The sequence below is a fragment of the Falco punctatus genome (assembly GCF_963210335.1).
Source record: "Falco punctatus genome assembly, chromosome: 3".
NCBI lineage: Eukaryota > Metazoa > Chordata > Aves > Falconiformes > Falconidae > Falco > Falco punctatus.
The window spans coordinates 39,779,344-39,789,877 of NC_137582.1; the positions used below are offsets into that span (position 1 = coordinate 39,779,344).

The 10,534-nt window shown below is 39.9% G+C and overlaps 1 protein-coding gene across 4 annotated transcripts in view; it reads right to left on the reverse strand.

The window, feature by feature from the left end:
• PI15 (peptidase inhibitor 15) overlaps window positions 1–10,534 on the reverse strand; it is a 56,057-nt gene that overhangs the window by 16,967 nt on the left and 28,556 nt on the right. The gene's annotated exons all lie outside the window — the stretch shown is intronic.

Sequence of the window (10,534 nt, forward strand, 5' to 3'; positions counted from 1 at the left end):
ATTACCAAAGCAAACGGCAATGAACTCTCCTCTTCTCTGCAAGTACTCCGAAATGGTTATTAGTAGCAACACATAGCAAGAACTTGTGATCTAAATACAAAGGGAGAAGAATACACAGTGATGCACCATATAAATGCTTTTTTCATTCCATGTGGCTATCTGTGTGTGAACTGGAGGTTTTTTAGAAGCACTTAATTTTACAGCCCTCATTGTCACAAAGAAAATATGAAAAAAATGTGAGCAGTAGGAGCACTCCTTCTGTAAGATTGCCAGCAGACAGATTGCTAGATAGAAGATAGGGGCTAACTGGGGAATCGAACATGTTTTTAACCCGGTAGCCTAGGGGGTCTGCTAATGATCATTTTAAAGCATTCAAGCAACACACAACCATGCTTCAATTCTTCTTTCGCCATCATAATCCCTAATCTTTACTGGCTTAGTCTTATTGCCAGTAGCAAGAAAGCTCCCCTCACTTGCATGAGTACAAGAGAACTTCAGCAGAGCATTGCTCTAAATATTAAACACCAGCAGCAGCCCTCAGTATTTTACTGGTTTGGTTTTACTATGATGTATCAGCTAGGATAATATTCTGCATATTTCTTAGTGGTAAAACAAGTACTTTAAGCAAAGCATACACATCCTGGTCACTCAGTACCCTCCTAAGAATTCCCTGAGTGCCCATCAGCTGAGGGCTGCTGCCAGTAATGCCACAACAGCCATGGTGTGACCAGCCCCTCAGCTGGCTGCCAGCAGCTATACAGCTGGAGTGACAAGCACCGGGTACAGGTCTGAGCACCAATCCAGAGCTAACAAGTGAAGTATGCTGGTTTAAGCACTCTCCTTTTCAACACCTTCTTTACACAACTGCAGTTATGTGATGAGATTGCAAATGAAATGTGGGGATACGTAATAAGAATATAGTTCCATGGCAACACAGTTACATTTTGCAGTAATAGAAAGTGGCAATCTGTATTCCAGTTTTGGCATCTTATTTGTTATTCATATATGCTTACTGTGGACTCACACTAGCGTCTTCAGAACAAATCCATGGTGCGTTCCTGCACACCTCAGAAAGGTGGCCAGTAGGACCTTCTTTTAGCAGTGACCAATCAAAAAATTCACCTTTCTACCTCAGACTTCTGATTTTGTTCTCCATTAGCCCTGTAATTCCACATGTTTGCCCAGCTGAAGATCAGAAGCTCTTACTTCCAGAATGGAAGCAAGCAGGAAAGAAGAAAACTTTGATTCAAGCAGTTTCTTCCTGTGAAAAAAACGTTGGGAAGCTGAGGGATGAAATTTGACTTGTCCAGCCCATCTGCACAGCTGCACTCCACAGCTGCTCGTGCAAGCCCCAGAGTGGATTAGCAGATGTAGGCTGCTGCCCTCCAACATGCAGGTCTTGTCCTCACGGGTCATTCAGCCATGCAGCCTTGCACCAGCCGTGTCACTTGCACATGTGGTGGCCGTTTCTCAGAAATCCCACGCAGGAGTCCCTTGTGCAACTTCTCCCCTTCTTTTCTGTATAGCCAAACCTGTAGCATTTTCAGGTTCAGATACTTTCTGTAGGACCCCCCACCACGTCCACTATTCCAAACCTGGCACAAAGCTTAATAAAACAACCCACCAGCCCTTTCACCTGCATGCTTTTTCAGCAGAGTGACTGAAAGAGCCTCGTCTCTTTGCCTTCACTTTTTTCAATACATACTGTGTGATGAAAACATATGAGCTCATTGGAATTTATAGACAGATTTGGCAAACATCATGTATTTATTTGGGCTCTGAGATCATTTGGACTCTAGGCTGTCTCTCTCTCTCTCTGAATACGAATACTTTTTGCTCTCAGCTGCCACCTGTTAGAAATTTTACTGTGCACACTGTAATTCATGCCTACCACATGCGCAAGACCTTTCTCAAATGCATTAGGTAATAATTAGAAAGTTTACACATACAAGTGCTGAAGTCTGCCCTGCAGAGAAAAAAAATCTTGATGGGCATCGCAGTTCTGTACCTCGTTCTTTTGCAAATAAATACAGGGTTAATACATCAAGCTGCTTGTCCAATACTCCACTGCAACTCAAAGTAAAACTGTGCAATGTTTCATAGTCAATTTACTCTCATAAAACCAAACCTCCAAACATCTGATTCACACTTCTGAAGGGCTCAGTATTAGAAGGTCTGTCTTGTAGTAATCAGGGCATCACCAGACAGATGTCCAAGAAACCTCATTGCCAGAAATTCCTATGAAAATTCAAGTCTATATTTTATACAGAAATTTATATTCCTGGGTGCCTATTTGGTCCAAATTCAAAGTGCTAACATTTGAAGCTTGACTGCTGCTAATAGTCAATTTGTTTCTTCTAAATGTTGTCCGCGCTTCTTTTCATGTTTGGCACCAGGCTTTTAAACAATAAGAAAAAAAGAAAATTGGTAAGCTGTCAGATTTAATAACAATAAGCTTCCCTGATATGCTATTATTTGTTTAGCTTTTTGAAAAGTTAAATATCAGAACTACATATCTTAAAATATTCAGTGCTTTCCTAACCTACTGCAAGACATATTTTAGTTGGCAAGAGCTTATCTCAGAAGTGGTAACAAAAAGGACCAAACTTTGTCTAGCTCCACGTTACCCTGACAATTCGTCATGAGTCTAAAGAGGAAGGTGTCTGACCTCTATCATTTTACATGTGATCAGAACAAATTGCTTTTTCTCACAACCACAAAATGTGAATGAAAAATGTATTTCTTTTGTGGTGTTTTGTTTCTCTTCTATATGAAAAAAAATCTACACTTTTAACTTTTTTTTTTTGTTACTAACCACTGAAGTTTTTCATTAAAACAAAAAATGTTCTTAATTTCTTTAAAAGTTTTCAAAGAAAATACTTATTATTTTCTAAGTAGCTCTAACTGAAAGACATGGCAACATGACACAAAAGAAAACACATAGCTTCTTCTTTCTGCAGGATAAAGAATAAGAACAATAGCTCTTTATTCTCAGAAGAAGAAAGCTCAGTTTAAGATTCTTTCTCTTGATGCAGATTAGCATATATCACTGCACAGATAGAGGTGCAAACCCAGTTCATTCTTGGCTGAGTTAAAATAGACTTCAAACCGCATCCCAGGGCACCTGCAGACGCGTTCATAGGTGGAGGTGCCTGTGCTGAAGACAGCATTCTGTGTACTAAACCCTATCAAGTGGTTATCCTGGCGTTTCCATCTTTTGCTGCCTTTAGGTCACACATTTCCACAGACCTGGACAGACTATTCTTCTTTTCAGATTTTCTTTTCAGGTATGGAAAGAGGATAAAAATGATGAGAGGTTTAAGGTTACTATCATCTCCATTCATGTATGAAATGAAGTACTGTGTACTTTGGATCAAGATTCTTGTGAAAAATGCCCTGTCTCTGTTTTTAGCCAAGAAGTTCAAGAGGTGCTACATTTAATAATAAAGGAATGTCTAATTCTGAGGGCTCTGGGCAAGTTGCTTTTCTATCTGAGACTTTACTAGGTTGTTTTTTGTTTGCTTAAACTCCTAGAAGGCTTTCTGCTAATACTAAATTTAAATAATGTAAATATTCTCTTCTAAAACACTATCAAGATGGAAGTTTTAAAATTCTTATGCATAAAACTTTGGAAAGGAGTTCTAATACCAAAGCAAGTTTAACACAGTCATGCTTTATCAACGTATATTTATCAACAATAGCTTTTGGGGGGAAGTTCTCCATATTTTTCAAGGAGTGCTTTCCAGCAAAGGTCCTTTCTGTTCAACTTTTGAACAGGTCTTCTGTTGTTCACTCTGAACACAACTGATGGCTTTTTAAGAGATATACTCTTATAGCTAGCATCCACTTTGATTTGACCCTAGATGAACACCAGTTTAGTTACTGAGACAGAATGGAGTTTCCTGGCCTTTTGTAGATGAAACTGCTAGAACAGCGGGCAGCATCCTGCATCTCACTGATAGCCAACGATTAGTACAGTGCTGCATTACTGACAGTAGGAAATAGGTAAGTGGATAATCTCACCTGTGAGGCAAGAGAGCTAGGTAACTATTGTGCCAAAATTAAGAGAATGTAAACTCCATCTGCTTTTGCTTTCTCTCAGCCTACTGCTGGTTGCCATGTTTTGCTCCCACTGCAGAAAAAGGCCGACTATGCTGTGAAACAACTGCTTCCTTTCAAAGCTGTCCTGCAGACACCCCTAACTGTCACCATATAAACCACATCCGTTGTTTCTGTACCCTTCTCATTTTCTGAAAGGATTGATAGTCCAGAATTCATTAGCCCGTGATATTCAGACACTCCTGGTGCTGGCAGGCGCACCGGGCAGAAGGGACATACTCAGTTGGCTGAACAGAAACACAAGTGGTAGCAGGGAGAAACTGGAACCACTGGACACATTTCACCATTGCAACACTTCTCATCTGTTGTCACCTCCCTTCTGAATTCCCAGCACAGAGCAATCTGGAAGCTATGGCAGAATGCGATAAGTGGACGACACTGAGAAAGCTCCAGACTCCTCCATCTCTCTCCCCTCAGAAGTCTGGGGTGGACTGTACTTAGATTTACTTTGTGCTCTGGCGTTATGAAAAGCAGATTAAGATCTCTGTACCCTGACTCATCATCTGATTACTTTACTGCAACCTTCTCTGTGTATGCAGGATTTAAGATAACAGGGCTATTCAATGGAAAAAGCAGGCTGCCAGTAACTTCTAGAGTAAATTCTCCATTGCATCATGGCACTTGTGTCTTTAAACATGCACAGTTAAAATGATGGGCCTAATCTGCTTTGACATTTAAGGGTGCTGTTCACTGATTTAACAAAGGAGCTGTAAATTGAGTGCAACTGTAATCTGCTCCAATATGCAGAAGTATTGTAAGACGTGCACGTGGAAATTAAGGAAAGATTATATGCAAGCATGCATCTCAATTAATGCCAAAAAAACTGTCAGTAAATATGCAAAGGGTAACGTTTGAAATGAAAAAGGAGATAAATTCTATTGGGCAGTGAAAAAGTGTATAAAAAGATTAATTATCTGAGTTTTAGAGCGAAATATTTAGGTTAGACATTTGGAAATAATTTCTATTCCTAAGGTAAAATATTTGCCAAGAGATGTGACTGAGACAGCATCACTATATGTGTTCAGGAGCAGACAAGATGAAAACCATATGTATTTAAAGCAGAAGGAAGTCCTGCAACAAGACAGGGATAAATTACATGAATTAAGAGATCCTATCCAACTCATTAGACATAAATCTTGAAGGAACTAGCCCTGCAATCCTTACTCACAGACATGGATGATTTCAGTGGGACCATGTAGATGAGCCAGGGCAAACAACGCAAGAACAAAATATTCTCTAAGATTTAGAATGGTCTGTAAGAAACCACACTGACAACAGCAAAAAATAGGTAAACAAGTTGAGAAGCTTATTTATCAGAAATGCTTTTGCATTTAAGAGGAAACCAAACTAACTCACTTTTTCCATGTCCATATAAAAGGCTTTAGGTATTAAATAGGACTTTGGATAACTTGAAGTAGGTTGTTTTGTTTTTTTTTTTCATTTTGTCTTACACGTCACACATTGCACATTCACTGAGTGTTTTTAAGATCACCTTGACAGCAAGTAAGTTTTATCAAGATTTTCAAATTTAGGAGTGAAATAATAATGCCGTTGTTTACATTTCTGACAACCAAGTGGGCTATTTTCTTGCTTCTCTGACCTGACTTTAAGTTGTCTGCAGATGTTCATGCACAGGAAGCAAAGTCTCCAAAGTCATCACCTCAGCAGAGGGTCACTCCTGGGCCATACGGAGTGCGCAGATCTCCCCCATGACTCACATGGACTCCCTCATACAACTACCAAGAGCTTCTTTTGCAACACAATTACTTTTCTTTTAGAACAATAGTTCATTTCCTTTGTCCATTTTATCACAGTCTTTCATGAGGATTTACTACAAATTAATAGGCTCTGTTTCTCCATTCCCTCCCAGTTCCTCTGCTAGCGGCTCATGAGAAACTACCTTTACGTTGCCATGAAATAACTGGGTATCCAAACTAACCCATTTCAGGCTAGTCTGGGAATCTTTTATTCTGAGTCCTACAAAGTGACATGTTCAACAAGGGGCAGATTTTCCCAAATATAAAAGCGCATTTATGCAATCTGAACAAAAAAGACCTGAAACTATATCAGAACATTTTCTATACATAAGCAGGGTCAAGTTTATCTAGAGCGTTTTTCTGCTCTTAAAATCTTCAGGCAGCATTCCACAAACATTCAGCTTCATGTTTTTGAGTGTGCAGTCCTGCCCCATCTATTATACTTCAGACATGCCAGCCTGCTCACGACTACGTTGATCAGCACTGGGCTCAGGTGCATCCTTGCAGAGCCAGCTGTGAACTGCTCACAGCTCCTCTTTCAGTCTAGCTCTTTAACAAGTTTTCAGATCACCTTAGAGTGCTCTTAACTGGAATGGATTTTCCCTCTTTGCCTAGAGGAATGCCATGGAGACAATGTTAAATGCTCATTAAGGCCCAGCTATATCAGAGTTACTCCTTCTTTTTGGTACGTGCAAACTGCAAAAAGCATGCCTGTACGTAAGTACCTACTCCACCAGGTTTTGCACACACACAGTGATGTGGGTTACAACAAAGGCTACAACATGAACTTTTAAGGAACTGGCCTCAAATAGGAATGATTGTAGGGAAGGTAAAAATAACATTTGATTCTCATACAAAAAGATATTAATGAATGTTTTTGGGAGCCTGAAGATAGTACCAATGCATACTAAATGGCATGTTTTATGAGATTCAAATTTCAACTGACAACATACTGCAAATCTTTACTGGCCTACCAAGTAGATGAGATGTTCCAGAAAGGCACCACAGGCTTCTGTAGTACAGAATTAGTATTCAGAGAAAGGGATTTGTTTGTTCACAGACTTCAACTGCATATGCAGATTTCATACCTTTCAAACTAGAGAGCTGCAGGCAATTCTACACCTCACTTTTTCTAAATCATTCATTTTATGGAATCTTTCTGTGTTCTCCAGAAAAAAAAATATACAAAGCCAAATGGATGATTTTCACCCTTTGCCAGGTCAAAAGTATGGTGTCATCTTTCTTTCTGCAGGTAAGATATCAGGTTTTAGAGCACAAGTAAAGACAGGAGAATGACAGTCTTAGAATGAGAAAGAATGAAGGATGTCCTGAGACTCAAATTTAAAGAAGACGTCATTACCTCTGCATTATAGGCCTGAAAGTTCTTGTTTCTCTTTCACTGTCCTTCACATACACACTGACTGTAGTTTTGTACTTGCAGAAAAACTTCCAACTGAAGCCATCATCAGTACCAGAACCAGAACCAAAAGGAGGACTACTTTAAAGTCTGACACATAGGGTGCTAATGTGCCAAGAGAAAAATTTCCCAAAGTCTGACGTAAGACACACCAGTTCTTTCACTAGGGACTGACAGCAAAACAATGCCTCTCGGCAGTGCTTTTGGCTCCCCAGCTATCCACACTCACTGGGGACTGCATACAACAGGCTGGAGCAGCACTTCGACCCACCTCTCTCAAAGAGAATTAAAACACTCCCCAGGCTCTGTTACTGCAGTGTTGATCTGAACCTCCCCTGCCTAACACATGTGCATTCAAAGCCATTCTTTGAGACCCCTCATCCAAAGTTCTATACCACCCAAACTCCAGACAGTAAAAGCAGACAGAATAGTCCAAGGAGTTCAAAGTACTAAATGCGTGAGAAGCAGACTGCATCAGGGGAAGTAGCAGAGTATGTCCAGGAGAAAAGCCCCCCAGAAGGTTAGGTGTGGGAAACTGGAATCACAGGAACCTGAGTTCTTACCAGTAGAGAAGAAAAAGCAAATGGAACTGTATAGAAGTGAGAATGTGATACAGCAATTCATGAGAAGAACAGAGTTCCCAACAGAATTACGAAAAAGAATAAAACACAATTTAACAGGACTGTGGACAAAGATGAGAAAACATCTTTTTCTTCTACTTCCAAACTGCTTAGTCCTTCTCTGCTTCAACACACTTACAAGAGATTTCCACAGTCTACTGCATCTGTAAGTAATTCCAGCTCTCTACATGTGACATCCTTTTTAGTCATCATTAGGAGAAATGGGAAAGGCCACTTTCACCACTACCACTGCAGCTTTCCATAGTATTCAAGACAGACACACACACTCTGTAAGTTTTTTTCAGGCACAGTGCATGTTGTCTGCTGGTAACAATGTGATTGTCTTATTTATGAAAATGAGTAGAGTGACACATCTTTTATATATAACAGCAGCAACCTTATGTCCCCGTAAGACACAACAGATACGGTGCCATACACTGAAGCTACACAGAGACTGAAGAACGGACTAAGTAAATTCAAGTGGGCATTACTGATACAGGGGTCCCCAGTTCTGGTATGGCTTACAGCACCATGTTAACTTCAAGACCTTCCTACCAAAACCTTTCTGTAGCCACACAGGTAAAACTTTAAATAGATGCTGCCATGGCTACAAAGTAGATGTCAGAGCAAGCTATGTATGATGTTGCTTACTGGTTGTTGTTTTGCTCTGTAAAGTTACATGGGACGCGCACAGACTGACTAAACTCTGAAAGAGTTGCAAAGGTGGCAAAGGGGTTGCCTGCCACTTGGGCGTCCAAGTTCAAGTGGCGCTTTGGATCATTACCTATGTAGCTTCAGGTGCTGCTCTGAATTCTGCAGTATGAAGTCCCAAAGTACTTTCAGACTGGGAAACAAAACATGAAAGAAAGCCTTAGACCTTGCCCTTGAGATTACTGATGGGACAGATGCTGACAGGAACACAGCTACATCCTATGGCGGGTTGGTACTGGTAAAAGCAACAGTAAGAAGGGCAAGGAAAAGAATAGCATGTAAGCTGTAAAGAGCATGGCTTCAGTCTTGATTTTGTACCAACTCTTGCATAGCGCTGTTGCAGAGCAACACTGAATACCTGACCAATATAGGTAAAATCTTGGCAGTTTATGCATACGAGTGCATTAAATTAGATTTAATCAAAGAAGCTTGCTTTCTCTATTGAAGTTGTTTTTTATTGAACAGGCTAAGAACATTGCACTTACAACACTCTTGAGAATATGACAGGGTGCTGGCTTCACTTAAGCAAACTGCAGGAGCACATTTCTAAAACACACAAGTCAAGGAAGGGCATGGTAGGCTGCCATTCCCTCAGACATTAAAATAAAGTTTATTTATGCAGAATCAAAGGAAACTTCAGTGGAGAGCACAGCAATGAAAACGATGAGTGAGCTTGACTTCTGACCTTTCTGTTTTTTCTGTCTCTGACCTTTCCACTTAACCAAACTCAAACTCAGCCTATGGTATGGCAACAGGTCTTCATCCTGCAGTGTTTTGAGAGCACTCAGCATTTTGAGGTGCTGCTGGGATGCGCTAAACAGATTATATGATCAAATCCAGATTTAGGTAACATCTGTGACAGAAAGATGACTGACTTGTTAGCCATTAGCTGCTAAAAAAAGAGTTTTTAATTACTGTTACCCCCTTTTTATGTCAAGTTGATGGTGTCCTGTTTCTCAAACCTCTTAAATCTCTTGTCATATAAGAAACTCTGTGACTGTAAGCAGATATTATGGTACTGACACAACTTGTCTGTGCTTTCAAAACAGTGTGAGTACCTTACTTAGGAGGCAAAAAAAAAAATCTGTTTGGCCAACCTGTTTAACATTAGAAGTCCTCAGCATGCATGCATTCAAAGTTGGAACACAAAATAGCAACCACACTGCTTTAGCTAGTAGTGCCAAGTATGAAATCACAGTGAATGAATAACATCTATCATACCTGCAGGAACAGATAATTCACATAATGAGTATTTGCCAATGAGGGGAAAAGGTGCCTGCCACAAACAAAACATTTTGAGCACACCAAAATCCTACACACTAGAGAAACATTTAAAAGCAGCATTGTATTTGATGGAAAAATAAACGTATCAGGTGCGCACAAACAATATGCCGCAAGTAAAACACATGAGCGTGAGAAAAACAGTGCACCAGATGAATTACTTTGCAAACACCACTTTACCATACAGTCTCCAAAAGCAGTATATATGAAAAAAATTAGAAATGGTCATTGGCTACCCTTTTGCATACATTTCGTCAATGACTTTCAGTGTACTCCATAAAAGCAACAGGGCTACTAATGCTTAGCACTTTAAACACAGGTGATCACATACTATTCCTCAGGCCCACAAGCGTTAACTCACAGCTTCGTTTCTTGGGTCCCAGAAGCTTCATTGGGACTACTCATGGAAATTAAAATTCAACAGGGCAAGTAAAAGGTGGAGAGTTCAGTATTTAGCTTTTGCTTGCTTAAGTTAATGCAACTTTAAAAAATTCAGGAAAGAACATCCTAGTAAGCAATAATAATTTAAAATCATTTATCTACTTAACTAAACACTCACAATTTGTTTAAGAAAATGAAATCACTGACTTACAGTTTGTTTTATTCTGAGATAAACAAAGTTCACTTAC